This window comes from Equus quagga, chromosome 4 (assembly GCF_021613505.1).
Source record: "Equus quagga isolate Etosha38 chromosome 4, UCLA_HA_Equagga_1.0, whole genome shotgun sequence".
Taxonomy (NCBI): domain Eukaryota; kingdom Metazoa; phylum Chordata; class Mammalia; order Perissodactyla; family Equidae; genus Equus; species Equus quagga.
In genome coordinates this window covers 102801442-102818507 of record NC_060270.1, presented here as the reverse complement: position 1 = coordinate 102818507, position 17066 = coordinate 102801442, and positions in this window count along the sequence as shown.

Genomic DNA, 17066 nt, shown 5'->3' with positions numbered 1-17066 from the left:
ATCTTCCTTGAAAATTTGTGGTGCTTCAGATTCTTCACAATTTTACACCCCAGCTAGAGAAGTGGAGCATTGAGCAGAGGCAGGTTAATGTGATAGGGGACAGAGAAGATGGGCTTTAAAACTAGGCAGACAGGGGCTTGAACGTCAGCTCTGCCAGCACCTGGCCATACTGCTTTACTTCTCCAAACCCCAGTCCCTACCCCATGGTTTTGTGGTGACAGTAAACTGAAATAGCACATTGCAAGCTCACGGTGCAGTACCTAGCACATAGAAGCCCTTCAAGAAGTGGAACCCTCTATTACCTAAATTATTTTAAAACAATTGATAAGAAGTTAAGGTTATCAACAATCTAGGAAACACCCACCAGTTTTCTTGTGGCTTTGGAGGATGGGAATATAATACTATGAAACCTTTATAAATCCAAAAATTTTCTGTTCAATAAAACCATGAAGTTCAAGACAAGCACGGATATTTTCATGAATAAAGTTATATTCGTTTCTTATTGCTGCTGTAACAAATTACCACAAACTTAGGTGCTTAAAACAATGCAAATTTATTACCTGCAGATAAGAAGCCCAAAATGGGTTTCAGTAGGAGAAATACATGTCTCCACAGGGGCTCTAGGAAAGAATCCATTCCCTTGCCATGTCCAACTTCTTAGAGGCTTCCTGCATCCCTTATGGATAAGGGGACTTATGGCCTCTTTCTCTATCTTCAAAGTGTATCGCTCCAGTCTCTGCTCCCATCATCTTGTCACTTTTCTCTCTGACCCTGCCTTCCTATCTCTCCCTTATAAGGGCCTTTGTGATTACATTGGGTTCACCTGGATAATCCAGGATCATCTCCCCATCTCAAAATCTTTATTTTAATGGTATCTGCAAAGCCTCCTTTTCCATATAAGGTAATATATTTGCAGGTTTTGAGGATCAGGATGTGGACATCTTTGGGGGGCCATTTTTTAGCCTACTACAAGGCCCCAAGACAAATTAGCCAGACATGACATGTGGAAAGTAGCAGTTTGACAGTAAAAGGCTTGAGATTTATCGTGGAACATAACCTATGCCAGAAACAAAAATGAAGCGCTGTAATTTAAACAGCAGATATGATACTGGGATAAGATAAGAAGAAAATTTTGCTGTTTGTTTACAGCTGATTAGGACTTGAGCAGAAATACTACTACCAGTCTTATAGAGTGAGCTACAGAATAGACTCTAAGGAAAAAAAAATAATTACAAAAATCATTGTAGAGGGAAAAAAATAAGTCTTTTGAAAAATAAAGGAATTGCAACTGTGTAGCTTGAGGGTAGCATAAATCTTAATAATTAATTGCAAGAGTATGGAGTGTGGGCCAAAGTTAATTAGCAGGAAAGGTTGATCGTGTACTCTCTATATTCCCAGAAAGCTGAAAAAAAGAGGAAAAGGGCCAACCTGCAGCGAGAAGCTGAGCTTTTAAAAAAGGAAGTTCTTGACCATGAAGATCAGACTACCAAGGGAAGCTGTGTAATCTCCATCCTTAAAGAGCTTTAAAAATAGTATAAACAGCCATCTGCACAAGATGATTTATGCATTGACCTTCAGGAGGCGGGCCCAGATCATCTCATGACGTCCCTTCCAAGTGTGGGATTCTATGATTTAATCAGTATGTGATTTTTTTCTCAGCTCCACATTTTGTGAGATAACCAGCAGATGGAAGCCACAAATTCCCCAACATCATACCAAAATCATGGTTCCTCACACTGGTAGGGCCCGGTCAAGCTTGCCAAATTGGCATCAGTTGTAAAAATCATTGAAGGACCCACCTCAAACATTTATTTATCTCCTCATGGGTGTCTGGACCACCCATGTCCACAAAATACAGATAATCCTTACATTGATTCATGTGCATTTAGCTTTGATTTAGCAAAAGAGAAAGTTGCGTATGTTAGAAATATTTGTCTGGTTTTGGAATCGGAGGCAATAGCTCTCAAAAATGTTCGCAGAAATTTACAGACCCTTGTCTAAGCAGAAAGGAGGCTGACTGGACACTTTGCTCTGAAGAGATTCACAGCTCACTTGGACTTTCGTGTTTCTCACTTAGGTAACAGATATAGTTCTCTGTGTATATGCATTTGTTCATCGAACGAATATTTGAGAGCTGACTGTATTCTAGGTTCTGCACAAAACACGGGGATGCAACGGTGAGGCAGACTGTCCTTGCTTTATGGTGCTTCGAGTCTTCCGGGAGAGACAAACAAATAAATAGGCCATTTTTTTTAATTGAAGTATAATTGACACAGTATCTTATTAGTTTCGGGTGTATATCATAGTGATTCAATATTTATATACATTGTGAAATGATCACCATGATAAGTCGTTGCCATCTGTCACCATACAAAGTTATTATGATATTATTGATATTTCCTATGCTATACTTTGCATCCCTGTGAATTATTAATTTTATAAGCAGAAATTTGTACCTCTTAATCCTTTTCACCTATTTTGCCCCTAATTCTTTCCCCTCTCTGATATCCACCAGTTTGTTTCAGGTATCTATGAGTAAGTTTCTGAAACAGGTCATCTTGATGTAGAGCGATAAAAGCTGTAATGGGGTTAGGGACATGGTGCTAACATAGGAGGAGCAACCAACTAAGTTTTTGGGGACCAAAGAGGATTCCTGGAGGAACTGAGGTCTAAGCTGGTATCTGCAGGATGAAAGGGAACTGCTGGGGGAGGGTGAAGGGAGAGTACTTCATGGACAGAAAACAGCCCGGCTGAGAGGCTGGTAGAATGCCATGGTATGGGAACTGAGAGTCTTCGTGTATAGCTGGAACTTGGAGGGTGGAGAAGGTGGGCAAAAGGAGAGTGGGAAGAAGGAGAGAGTAAAGGGAAGTCAGCAATGAGGCTGGCGAGAGCCGCAGAGGCCTCAGAGGCCATGCTAAAACATTTGGACTTGATGTGAGGGTATGAGCAGACATTGAAAGATGGAGATCAGGTTTGTTATTTTAAAAGATATAATACAATTCTGAATTCAAGGGACAGAAAAATATTTACATTTGTTTCATCAAAAGGAAGAGTTTATCAGAAGGATGCTGGGAATATAAGCAATGCAGGGAGGAACTGTACATCCAAGCTGAGCAAAGAGCAAAGATACTTGCAGGAAGCTACAGAGCCAGGCATGGGAGCAATGCGGCGCTCCATTCACCTCCCACTGCTGCTCCTTCGAGCTTCATTCCTTCCACTTGCTCTTTTCGTTTCTCTAGTTCCATTAATGGTCACCAAAAGCTCCTGATATTTAAACTCTCAGTCTTGACAACCCGGAGATAGACTGGTCCAGTTCTCTCATTTCTAAATCCAAAACACCAATGGAGGGGACTTCTAGGCCCAGCTGTATTCTAGGAGCTCATCTCTTGACCAAAGAGCCGTGCTAGGGAGCAGAGTTCCATGACTACGGGGCAGCTGTGCTGCAGCTACTTTGATGGGGAAAGAGAGATTGTTCTCAAAAATAGAAGGGCTGTTTTGCAGATTTGCCCACGTGTCCTTGCTGCAGTTTAGCTGGGTTGATGGAGAGCCCAGAGGTAGAGCCAAGATGGAGATGGTTGCATATATGGAGCTTGTGCCTGGGGTCAATGAGGAGAGTGGAAGCCTCCATTCAGCCCAGGAACGACACAGCCACACTAGTCACAAGCCCAGAGCAAGCTCTGGGCCTCCATCAGGCTCCACAATCCAGAGAACAGGTTTCTGGGAATGTGTTCTTATTCAAAACTATAACTACTGGCAGGTTCCACTCTCATATATGAATTTCCAATCAGCATGCTTTCCTCAAGTAGTTCTTTTGTTTCATCGTGTTACTAAAAAAAAGTATGACAGGTTGGCATGCCTGTTTATGTGAATGTCTGCAACCATAATTTCTTACATGTTAACTTAGGATCACTATATAGGCTACCATTTAAACAGTAAAATACTTGTCAGTATTAACAAAACTTTCCTTAAATTTGTGGAGTGTGAGGTATAAATCTTTTTGTTAATAAATAATTTACCTCCCTCAATTCTCCATCCATTTTAAATTTCTGGCAGTAGATGCTACGTTAAGAAATACGTATGCAGTTACCTGTTTAACCACTAGATGGCACCATACATCTTTCCTTCTAATTTTATCTCCGACTAGGTTTTTGAAATGGGATTTGCTTTCTGCTTTTTGTTATTGGTTTTCCAAAGAGTTAATGGTACTTTTTGCCCCATTTATTGAATATCCCTCAGAGTCACTACTTATTTATGATACTACCTTTAATGAAATACTAAATTTCTATGGATGCTGTATTATGTTTCCAGGCAATTTTATTATTTTGTCTGCCAATCCTTATTATAAAACCATGCTGTTTTAATTATTTTAGGTTTATAATACATTTTAATATCTTTTATCACCACCATTACTCCACAATTATGTCTTCAATTTCAAAATATTTCTTATCTATTAACTTCTGCACATGAACTTTAGGCTCATTTCATCATCTTAAAAAAAAAGTCCACTGGAACTTTTATTGTAATTGCCAATAAATTTATAAGTTAATTTTGGAGGAGGTTACATCTTTGCCATATTTATTTCCTTCAGGAGAATGAATATTTTTGAACCAGTGATGTAGACAAGAACATATGCAGAGTTCTTGGCCTGTGCATGAGAGCGTGTGTGTGTACAGAATAAATGAGTATAGAGAGAGACACATTCAAATATTCTTTACAAAAGAAGGAAAACGGGGGGAACAAACTCATGTCCAACTGTAGCAGATTGGCTAAACAAATTATTGCATAATCTCAGTGGAATATTTTGCTCCACTACATATAATGATTTCAAATGATTGTCAAATGAGAAAATGCTCATAGTAAGAGGTTAAGTAAATACAGTGGATGTAAAATTATATATACAGCATGATAACAATTTTGTTTAAAAAATAGAGACAGAAGGAAATAGATAATATACTAACTCATTCTTTCCAGGTGTAGAATTACAACTAATTCATATTTCCTCAACACTTTTCAGAATTTTCTATATTTTCTATAGTGAACATCTATTGCTTTCATAATCAGAAAAGAAAAAATAAACTTCTAAACCTTTAAAACAAATGGGCTTTATGGAGATTTCAAAAATATGCCATTGTCTTACATATAGATAAAATTATGTAAATTATTTATTAAATAAATACCCTTGTATTATTCAAAGTTAGAAGGACTCTCATAGCTCAAAAAGCACCTTTATGATGCTTTTCCATGTATGCTCCCTGCTATTCCCTCAGAGGGATGGTGTGACTCACCTCAAGCTGTAGGTCAAGGTCACCAGAAAGCTTATTGCGATAGGACTCTCCCCCTCAACTCCTTTCTCACATGTCCAACCTCTCAGTCTTTCCCTGAGAGCTAGTCTTCACCTTCCAGTGAGTGTTAAAAGTCAGTGGGTCTAAAGCTTTCTGGTCTCAGGGCCCCTTTACTCTCTTAAAAATTATTGACTACTCCAAAGTACTCTCACCTGCCAGCTTCTCCCTGAGAAGTATTGGTTCGGACCCCACATTTAGTGCTCCAACTTTTAAGACTCTCGCCTGATGGATGGGCCCCCACACACCTAGTTCTGAAAGCCAGTGAAGCTTGTGTCCACAAGACCCTCAAGAATACAGCAAACAAATAAACAGCTCTTAACAGGTGTGCAAGCACTCGCTGTAGCCATCCCTCCATGGCTCAGCACAGAGGAAGCAAGGAAAACTGCCCAGCTCCCAGCCTTTCCCTAAAAGGGTCCATCTGCAAACTTTGAAAGCTGCTGCCTGAGGGTCAGGCTTCTAATTTAACATACACCCAGGGGCTGGCTGAGATACTCCCTGTAGGATGCCCACTCTCACCACTTTTGTTCAGCATAGTACTGAAAGCCCTAGCCAGAGCAATGATGCAAGAAAAAGAAATAAAAGTCATCCAAATTGGAAAGGAAGAAGTAAAATTATCTCTATTCACAAATGACATTTTATCATATACAGAAAATCATAAAGACCTCACCAAAAACTGTTAGAACTAATAAACAAATTCAGTAAAGTTGCAGGATAGAAAAGTCACTATACAAAAACCAGTTTCATTTCTATACACTAGCAACAAACTATCAGAAAGAGAAATTAAGAAAATAATCTCGTGTATGACAGCATCGAAAAGAATAAAACATTCAGGAATAAATTTAACAAAGGTGGTGAACGATATATACGCTGAAACTGCAAGATAGTGATGAAAGAAACTGAAGAAAACACGAATAAAAGGAAAAATATTCTGAGCTCACATATGGGAAGAGTTGATATTCTTAAAATGTCTATACTACCCAAAGGGATTTACAGATTCAGTGCAATTCCTATAAAAATGACAATGGCATTTTTCACAGAGATAGAGAAAACAATGCTAAAGTTTTTATGGAACCACAAAAGACCTCAAATAGCTAAAGCAATCTTGAGGAAAAAAACAAAGCCAGAGGCATCACACTTCCTGATTTCAAACTATATTACAAAGCTATAGTAATCAAAACAGTATGATATCAGCATAAAAACAGACACACAGATCAACGGGACAGAATAGAGGGCCCAGAAATAAACCCATGCACACATAGCCAACTAATTTACAGTAAAGGAGCCAAGAATATACAGTGGAGAAACGATAGTCTCTTCAATAAGTGGTACTGGGAAAACTGGATTATCACAAGCAAAAGAGTGAAATTGGACCCCTATCTTGCACCATACACAAAAATCAACTCAAAATGAATCAAAGACTTGGATGTAAGACTTGAAACAGTGAAACTCCTGGAAGAAAACAGAGAGGGTAAGCTCCTTGACATCGGTTTTAGCGATGATTTTTTCGCATTTGACACCAAAAGCAAAGGTAACAAGAGCAAAAGTAAAAGTGGGACTACATCAAACTAAAAAGCTTCTGCTCAGCAAGAGAAACCATCAACAAAATGAAAAGGCAGCTTATGGAATAGGAGAAAAAATTTGCAAATCACATATCCAATAAGAGGTTAATAGCCAAAATCTACTAGAAACTCATACAACTCAATAGCAAAAAACCCAAATAATCCAATTAAAAAATGGGCAAAGGACCTGAATAGAGATATTTTTCTGAAGAAAACATACAATTGGCCAACAGGTACATGAAGAGATGCTCAACATCACTAATCATCAGGGAAATGCAAATCAAAACCACAATGAGTTATCACCTCACACCTGTCAGGAAGACTATTATTAAATAGACAAGAGATAAGTGTTGATGAGGATCCGGAGGGAAGGGAAACCTTTTACACTGTTGGTGGGAATATAAGCTACCATGGAAAACATTATAGAAGTTCCCCAAAAAATGAAAAGAAGAACTACAATATGATCCACAAATCCCATTTGTGGGTATATATCCAAAGTAAACCAAAACATACCTCAAAGAGATATTTGAAAGCTCATGGTCATTGAAGCATTAGTCACAATAGCCAAGATGTGGACACAACCTAAAGTATCTGTTAGGGATGAATAGATCAAGAAAATGTGGTATACTATACAATGGAATATTCAGCTTTAAAAAAGAAGAAATTCCTGTCATTTGCAACATGTGTGAACCTGGAGGACATTATGCTAAGTGAAATAAGCCAGGAACAGGAAGACAGATACTGTATGCTATCACTTATATGTGGAATTTAAGAGAAAAAAAGGTCCGATTCTTAGAAACAGAGTAGAGAAGTGGTTGCCAGGGGCTGAGGTGTGGGCAAAATATGGAGAGGTCGGTAAAAGGGTACAAAGTTTCAGTTATAAAATGAATAATGGGGCCCGCCCGGTGGCGCAGCGGTTAAGTGCACACATTCTGCTTCTGCAGCTAAGGGGTTCGCCAGTTCGGATCCCAGGTGCGGACATGGCACCACTTGTCAAACCATACTGTGGTAGGCGTCCCACATAGAAAGTAGAGGAAGATGGGCACGGTTGTTAGCTCAGGGCCAGTCTTCCTCAGCAAAAAGAGTAGGATTGGCAGCAGATGTTAGCTCAGGGCTAATCTTCCTCAAAAAAAAAAGTAAATAAAAATAAATAAATAAAATGAACAAGATCTGAGGATCTATGATATAACAGGGTGACTATAGTTGATAACACCGTACTGTAGAGTTGAAATTTCCTAAGAGAATACAACTTAAATATTCTCACACACAAAAAAAGAAAAAGGTAAATATGTGAGGTTGTGGATGTGTTAATTAACCTGATGGGGGAATCCTTTCACACTGTATAAGTATATCAAATCATCACAATAAACCTGAAAAAAAAAAAGACTTTGGCTGAGGCTTCAGCCCCATTTGAGGTTCTGCTGAAAAAGGCTATGCTTCCAGGCTCACTCAGGCTGTTTGCAGAACTCAGTTTCTTGCAGTTGTAGGACTGAGGGATTTGGTTTCCTGCTGGTTGTGGGTTGGAGGCCGCCTTCAGCTCTTTGAGGCCACCTGTAGTTTCTTCCTACGTGGGGTTCCCCAACATGGCCACTTGCTTCCTCAAAGTCAGCAGAGGAGAGAGGGAGAAACTCCAGCATAAGAAGCACTACAGTCCTATGTGAGAGAACCATACCATCATGCGTAAGCCACCACATTTGGCATATTCTATCGGTTAGTGTCTTCAGATGTGTTCATGGAGGGGGCTGGCTTAGGATACTTCAGATAATTTATCTGATAGGGTAGGGAAGTCTTTTTCTGAGGAGGGGATATTTTAGCTGAGACCTCAAATGATGAGGAACCACCTGTGAGAAGATAGGGGATAGAGGTGAGGAGCATTCTGGGAAGAAGGAACAGAAAGTGGGAAATGTAGCTATACCCACAGGCAGAAAATATTATCACACCATTATAATTGTTTTATTTGTTTCTGTATCTGCTTTCTCCATAATGCAGTGAGCTGTACAAATTATCTCAGAATCTTCAGTGTTTATTACATAGTAAACACTCAGTAAGTTTGTTTAATAAATGGGTGGATTTCTAAATAAAATAAAAGAATAAGCCTATTACAAATTAACAGAAATAAAAATTTGGGCTGGCCCCGTGGCCGAGTGGTTAAGTTCGCGTGCTCCGCTGCAAGCGGCCCAGTGTTTCGTTGGTTCGAATCCTGGGCGCGGACATGGCACTGCTCATCAAACCACGCTGAGGCAGCGTCCCACATGCCACAACTAGATGGACCCACAATGAAGAATATACAACTATGTACCGGGGGGCTTTGGGGAGAAAAAGGAAAAAGATAAAATCTTTAAAAAAAAAAAAATGGGGTGGGGGGAACTCTGATATTTTCCAAAACAGAAAAACAAATCTTTTTTAAAGACATTGTTTTACATTTTCTGAAATATCTTTAATTTCTAGCTTAATAGAAGACAGCTGGATTTTTATGACTGGTTCTGTACTCAATCTGTTGTGCTATTGTATGTCTTGCAGCCTCTGGAAAACTTCACCATACACTCATAAGATGGAAAGTGAAAATGGCAAATGACATCTTAGCATTATTATGCAAATAGCTATGACCTGAAAAGACCGTCTTGGGAAACTCCAGGGGCCTCTAGACTACACTTTGAGATTAATTACTTAGCTGGATTAAACTAACTGAATGATTATTTCTCCAAATTCTTTTCTCTCTGTTTCGTTTGTAATACTTACATACTCAACTGAAACTGAAAAATAATGATGAGAATAAGAATCCTAGCATAGAACAATAGTCCCTCATTATCCACTAGCCCACATGGAAAAACTAGGAGAACATTTTAAGCCAGACTTGTGTGTCATTCTAGAGGTGACATGTAGTTGAAGTCATCCACTCTCCCACCCCACGACTGCCCCCACCACTACTTGGTTACTCCTTGTTATTCTTTGAAAATAGTTTCTAACTCTCTTTTTAATTCTACTCCTCTCATTCTTCTCAGTGAGTTCAATATCCATATAGACAATGCTTCCCATGTCTGTCCTCTCAGTGCCTTGCCCTCCCCTCTTCCAGTGATCTTGTCCTCCCCTTTACCTTGGCCACACATTCCCATGGTTACACCTGGACCTGTATCAATAACTGCAAACCCTCCATAATCTCAATTTTAAACAGTCTACTTTCTGGCCAATAACTACCTTTTTTTCCCAGCTCACTTCCTCTGCTCCAATTCCACCAATCCCTCAATTCCACAAACACCTTCAATCCATTGATTCTACAGCATTTTCACTGCTTCTCCTGTGTCCTCAGTCTCTTCCCCCACTATCCAGTTTAAATTCCATGGTCACTTATAATCACTCCCTTAAATTTGTCTCCAACCTCTTTGCCTTACTCTTGTTCATGAAATTCTCTTGGATAAAGCCCAATCTTGGTTAAATTCAACATTCTTCCTACTCTATGCCTACACCCACACAGATGAAAATGTCTAGAGAAAAATCTACTGATGACATCAATCTAGATTCACGATCACCAACATTATGCGGATGATTAACACTGTCTGGCAATTATATTGTATTTCCTTAGATCATTTACACTTCTACTCTCCTAAGTGACTGTGTCTTACCTTATCCTCTCTCCTCAAACTCCAACACCTCCTCCACCCTCATTCTCAGAGGATGACTTTGCCTCCTATGTAACTAAGAAACCTATAGCAATCAGAAGAGCCCCTCTACATTTACCCACCCACCTGCATGTGTGCACGTGCACCACTTCCCTTCTTGCACTATGGTTGAGCTATCTATGATCCTAAAGACCATCCCCTCCAATGGTGCACTAATTACTTCCCTCTAACCTATTCAAGCCATTGCTCAGAAATTCTCCTTCTCTCCTGCCTCATCAATTTATTCCTCTCTACTGGGTCTCTCCCATCAGCCTCAAAACATGCTTTATTTTACAGAAAACATCCGTATTCACTGATAAAAAACTCTTCTCATCCTATTTCTCTCTCCAGCGATTGCCCATTCTTCTCCTTCCTTTAATAAGAACAACACTCCTTGAAAGAGCTGTCTATACTCACTGTCTCTAATTTAGCTCCTTTTGCTCTCTGTCGAACCTACTCTAATCAAACTTTTGTCACCATTACTCCCCCAAATTTGTTCTTATCAAGCTCACCAGTAACTTACACTTTGCTAAATCCAATGATCAAATCTCAGGCCTCATCTTCCTGGATTATCAGTATTTGACAGAGTTGTTCACTTCTTCCGTTTTACAGTTTTTTTCACCTGGAATCCACAACATTTTGCTCTCCTGGTTTTCCTCTGTAGGACTGCTACGAGGGCAGAAGGGAGGAGAGTGTTGGTTGAACTAGAATTGTGCAGATCTCTGTAGTCATTGGAAGATCGAGTTAGGGGAAATAGTCAAACAGAGAAGGCCCAGGAGGCTCACCTGAGATTGAAGGAGAGAGAGTTATTGACTCTTGCCTGATGCAATAGTAGGGCACCGACCCAAGGAAGACAGTCTAGGTGCATATTGGTATTCAGGACATCACATCTTAAAGATCAGGGATCCAAGCAAAAGACCAAGGGATGCAGTAATGATAGGTAAGATAAAGATAAGGTAATAATGTTACCAATCCCAACTCCAGCTTGGTAACCAGGTTGTACTCATGATAATACCATTCATGTATTTACTACCTAATTTGTACAAAGTGCTTTCATGTCTATTGTTTCTTCACAATATCCCCAGAAAATAAAGTTATTTTTATCCCAATTATATAGATGAAGAAACTGAGGCTCCAAGAAGTTAAAACAATTGTCTAAAATTACACTGAAAGTTATTAACAGAGTTGAGACTGGAACCCAGACCCACGAAAACCAAGAAGCAGCATCTAGGCAGCAGCAACCAAGGTGCTAACACAGAAATCTTGGGCAACAGAGTCAGAAGCTTCAGATGGCTTGGTTCAGAAAGACTGGACAATCAACACCACATCTTGAGACTGAATAGCTGATTTGGGTGAGTGCAGGGATGGGGCGGGAATAAGAAGCCAAACTGACAAGCCAGCAGCAAGGGGAGCTTCCTGGGTGCTAGAACTCAAGTGGAAGCAGACAAACTGAGCTGAACACAGGTGAAAGGAGCAGGTGGGTTCACCTGACTGAGGGGGCCGGGTGGAGATGGAGAAAGCTGAGCCATTTCTTACAATCATCACAGAGAATAAATAAACCTTCAGTTCTCTGTTGGAAGAGCTAATGTTTATCTCCTGGAATCCTTTGGCCTCTGGCCTAAGGAAGAAGAAAATATTTGGCATCTACTGGGATGCTTATTGGGTACTACTTGGGGCTGAGCAAGGGGTGGGAAGAGTGGAATTTTTTCCTATATTTGTCTAGATCATATCTGAAGGATTTTAAACAGTTCATGGAAAATGCATAATCCTTACAAAGTGGAGTAAAAGAATTGACAAATTATTTCTTTGACAAGCAATTTATTCCTTTTTGTTAGAGGAGGAGTTTTGAAATTTCAGGTGTAATGGATATTGAGCAATCCTGACCCGTGACTAATTCCCAGCCCCTTTGTTCTTATGATCCAGTCCCCCTACATATGTTTCAGTGCAATTGACTTTCCCTTGTCCCTGGATGAACACTCAGGCACATCCTAGGACTTTCCTAGACACTCTCAGGTATTTATGTCAGGACAAGGACATCCTATAGTCACTTTAGTAACAAATAGAGTTAAATTCGGTAATTAGAACACCTTACATAATCAGAAACTAGAACTGATTTAGCACTAAACCTTCTCCTGCCCCTTTGCTTGGGCTGCTTCTCAGTGTGTGGCTTGTTCTCGATTTCTCCACCTCATGCTTTCCCTCCTCCCTCCTGGTGCTCTTCCTGCAGCTCACTAACCAGTTTCTGGTTTCAAGTCAGAGGCAGGAGAAGAGAGAGAAATGGCCAGTGGCTAGGGCATATCCTCCATGAACTAGCTTTGTTTAAATATTTACAGTGTTTACAAGTGAGCCTTCTTTATCAGACGCTTTCAAAGGCATTCTCTAGGGTCTCTCTTGGACCCTCCCCTGCGATTCCCCTGTCTCTGGCAGACAGATGCATCCTATTATGGGTTGTCAAGGGTAAGGTAACCAACCATCCCAGTTTGTTGGGTAATATCCCTGTTTTAGCATTGAAAGTCCCATGTCCTGGGAAACCCCAGTCCTGGGCAAACCAAAATGGTAGGCCACCCTAGTCATGGGTGCTTCTACAGCCCTTAATTAACCTGGTATCAGCTCCAACTTCTGGATTTTGGTCCTTCACCCCTTTAGGGTCCCATTAGACTAAACCAATGATAAACCCACATTGACTCCCCACCCCCCCCAGTGACCCACATATCTGGTCCACAGAAAATATTTCTTTGCTCCTTTGGAATCTGGAGGTAAAAGCCCTCCATCCTGCCTGAATCCAAATATTTGCAAGGGCTATCTCCAAATGCGCAAAGAAAGCAGCTCCCTGCACCTCCCTTCTCATTTCCTGGAGAGAATCAAGTTGTCCTGAGCCCACTGGAACAGATTCCTTCCTATCACCTCTGAGAGGGTTTGGTGACCACCAAGGGGCCTCAAGGGGCATCCACTTTAGGTTTCTCCTCGGGAAGAGATTCCTCAGGGATGTGGGCAAGTCTGTATGTAACCCCTGTGATGTACATGGTGAGTCCATAAATAACCTTAATCCAGAGCCACCTACCCTATTTGCTCCCTACTATGGGATAATAAAGAACCTATTGATTAAGTTACCTTTGAAAAACAATAGTAATTTTAATAAAATAATAAATAAAATAAAACTATTATTTTAACTAAAAATAATAGTAATAAGTACTAAATTTTAATAAAAAAAGATTTTTAATAAAAAATAAGGATAACACTTTATCTTGTTGCCATTACCCTTTTTGGCTTTCTAAGTTATAAGTCCTCTGAGAATCCCAACTGCCAGGAACATGGTTCAAAACTCTCCAAATGGACCCACTGAGATCTCCTCTTGCTAACGATGGGGTCAAGAAGACAATCCCACCACGGGTCCCCAGGATGCAGCAATTGCTCTTTCCAAAAAAATCATTTCAAAATTCTCCTCCATATCAATGCTTTGCATCTGAAAGTGGTTGGGGGGATTCAAGTCCTGGAATGCAAATTTTGCATATTGTGATCTGGCCATGGAATATCACATTGGTGTCTCAGTCTCTAACTTTAATCTTAACATTCTATTATTACACAAGATTATCCAAAATAAAAACTCTACCCAGTAGGTGGCACTTGCAGAAATATATGCAGAGCATTTGGAGGAGATTGCATTTTCTAGAGATTGCCATAGCAATATTTATGTTCCCACATACCCTCCCAGAACCTTGACATCCTTCCATCAAGCAGTGGAACCTATTCTTCTCTCTTCAAATATGAGACACCTCAGTGACTCACTTCTAAGAAATACAGTGTAGTGGAAGTCTGACTTCTTAAACTAGGTCAGAAAGGGCAATATAGCTTCTGACTATTTCTCTGTCTCTCTGTCTCTCTCTCTCTCTCTCTCTCTCTCTCAGTCAGGACCAGCTACATGATTTGTGGGATCCAGTGCAAAATGAAAATGAGCAGCCCTTTTTTCAAAAATTGAAAATTTCAAGGCAATGATAATAGAGCACTAAACCAAGCACAGGATCCTCTTGAGTGTGGGGCCTTGTGTGACTGCACAGGTCACAAGCCCATGAACACTTACCCTTGGAAACCAGACACCACGTTGAGACAAAGCCCAGGCTGCATGGAGAAAGAGCCACAAGAAGCTCTTCCAGATGCAGCCCTAGAAAGACCCTCAGCCAGCAGTGACATCAGCCATAAGCCATGTGAGTGAACAAGCATTCAGATGGTTCCAGTCTCAAGCCTTCCAGTCTTCTGGATGAGACCTCAGACCTTGCGGAAACAAGCTGCCTCACTGCGCCCTGTTCAAAGAATCCAGGAACATAATAAAAGGGTTTTTTATGCCAGTAGGTTTTGGGGTTGTTACACAGCCATAGTAACTACAGCAACATGATTTACAGACACAGCTTGTGAAAGACATGCTGCCCAGTCATACCTGCCCTGTCTCTGCTATGTGAGCATCTGCTCACCACCTGTACCCTCCGACACAAGTCTTCCCCAGTGTTGCTGATGAAGCTCCAGTGCCCTGGGCTGCAACCACCACAACTCCCTGAGGACAGAACTCCAAACCTCCACCTTCACCTGAAGCAGTCTTGGCCTTCGGCAGCTTTGCCAGCATCAAACCTTTATCATTCTCCACACAAGGCTCTGCTGCTCCCTTCACAGGGATTCAGCCTCAGGACAGGAGAAACATTGAGACCACCCAGCCCTGGCACCATGGACAACACTTCGGGTACCCCACCGATGAGACAGGCTCCTTGATTTCAGATTTGGTGTTACCCTTCCAGCAACCATGTACATTAAATTGGGCTGATGGAGTGTCTTTGGTACTAATGCATCATTAATATCAGGGTTTCTATGAAACTGAGAGTCTGAGACCCAAACCTCAAAGTTTTGAAACTCAATGTTTTCATTGGTTAAGAACCACAATTCAGCCTCTAATGATGTACAATCCATTATTTGACTTAAATAGCTGCTGGAGGCTAATGACACTATTTTTCCGCATGTTTATTTGAATGCCTTGGGGGTCATGTCCTTTGGAATTTAAAACCCAAAGCAATTTAATATGCCATAGCACTCTAGAAAAGAAACACAAAAACAAAAACTCTAAGGTTTTTGTTAGACATTTTTTAGGTTTTACAAATTGTGAAACCGTGACCACTGAAAGAAACTCATCCTTTCTACAAAATGATGTTATGAGTGATTTTGAAAAATATAGGAATATTCTCAAAGTAAATAGGGCTTTTTACCATAATAAGTTTACTGCATGCAACAACTTACTGAATTATCTGCTCTTTATTTTATTTGTTTTTTTCGAGGAAGGTTAGCCCTGAGCTAAGATCTGCTGCCAATCCTCCTCTTTTTGCTGAGGAAGACTGGCCCTGAGCTAACGTTCGTGCCCTGAGCTAACATTCGTGCCCATCTTCCTCTATTTTATGTGTGGGACGCCTACCACAGCATGGTTTACCAAGTGGTGCCATGTCCGCACCCGGGATCCGAACCAGTGAACCCCAGGCCGCCAAAGCGGAACGTACGCACTTAACCACTGCACCACCAGGCCAGCCCCTGCTCTACTCTTGTTAGTTCTCAAATTTAGCCGTTAATAAGTGAAGATGCCATTTTTTCCTGACTTTTCCTGTAAGTCATATATTAGTACATGTATCATTTCAAATGCCATGTAAACATTAACTTACATAATATATGCTTTTTAAAAATCTAAATATTCTCAAATCTTGAAAATATTTCTTACATTTCTCTTTGATATCCAGTTGCCAAATAATCTTAGATTCAGATTTCTGTCAAATTTGTTTTCTATACCCAAACTGCACTGATTATTTGGAACACACCAAGCATAATAATAATTATAATAAAATGGCATCATCTCCTAAGGGATTCTATTTAATTATTAAAAAACAAATCTGTGAAGTTTTTTTTCTGTTTTCTCTCTTCTTTGTCCTGATTAATGTCCAAATTAAAGTAAGCATGATCATAAACTAAAGCTATCGGAATACGTGCAGCTCAGCTTCCCTAAGGGACCCTTCATATTGCCATAATGCTGCAAAGTAGTAATAGCAGTTAATCTATGAGGAAATGTGAATTCCTAGCTCCCACATCCAAAAACAGAATGTTAGAGAACAATGGAAAGCTGCCCTGCCTCGTGGTGTATGTACAACTGGAGAAATTGGCCAACCAAATTCCATGATGAAATAAATGGAAGCAATATAATTTTTAAGCACTTTGGAATGTTTTCACAGTATTTGGCTCCAAGTAGACACTCAATTATAAGCTTGTTAAATAAAATAAGATAGCATATCTCATTTTTTTCTCCTCAACTACCTTGCAAGGTAGGTAATACTATCATCGTTACTCAGGGAAAGTCACGAGGTTATACAGCTACTCGCTGTGCAATGTTCTTGCAATATTTCACACATCTGATACTGCACTCATTCATTCATTTATTTACTCACTCGTTCATTCATTTACTCTTCAAAGCCAAACTTGTGGTTAATACA